The sequence below is a fragment of the Nanorana parkeri genome, unplaced genomic scaffold (assembly GCF_000935625.1).
Source record: "Nanorana parkeri isolate BGI_ZX_2015 unplaced genomic scaffold, ASM93562v1 scaffold81, whole genome shotgun sequence".
NCBI lineage: Eukaryota > Metazoa > Chordata > Amphibia > Anura > Dicroglossidae > Nanorana > Nanorana parkeri.
The window spans coordinates 1,248,412-1,248,813 of NW_017306349.1; positions in this window are offsets into that span (position 1 = coordinate 1,248,412).

Here is a 402-nt window from a genome sequence, read left to right on the forward strand (position 1 = left end):
TGCTTAGTTTCGCAGCATTTTTACAACAGACAAGTGTCCGCAATTCTAAAACCCCAACCCCCAGAGTCTGCGCGTCCTGCGTCCATTCCCCCCCACATAGCTGTCCCGTTTCCAGCTCGCGTTATGTAATGTACGACAACGCTTTATAAATGAGCGGATGGCATGCCGGTCTGATTCCTGGCCTCCTCGCTAATACGTTCCATACAGATCCTGCGAGGACCGGCGCACAGAAACCACATATGATGAACTCTCCCAAATTAGGCTCCTTTCTTATTCAACGTGACAACTTAATTGCGCGGCGCAACAAGAATCAGATGAAAGACCTTCTTATAAATAAGATCAAATTTAGATCTAGATCAAGGAAAGTCGCTAACCCGATTTAAATTAAGAACATTTTTTTTT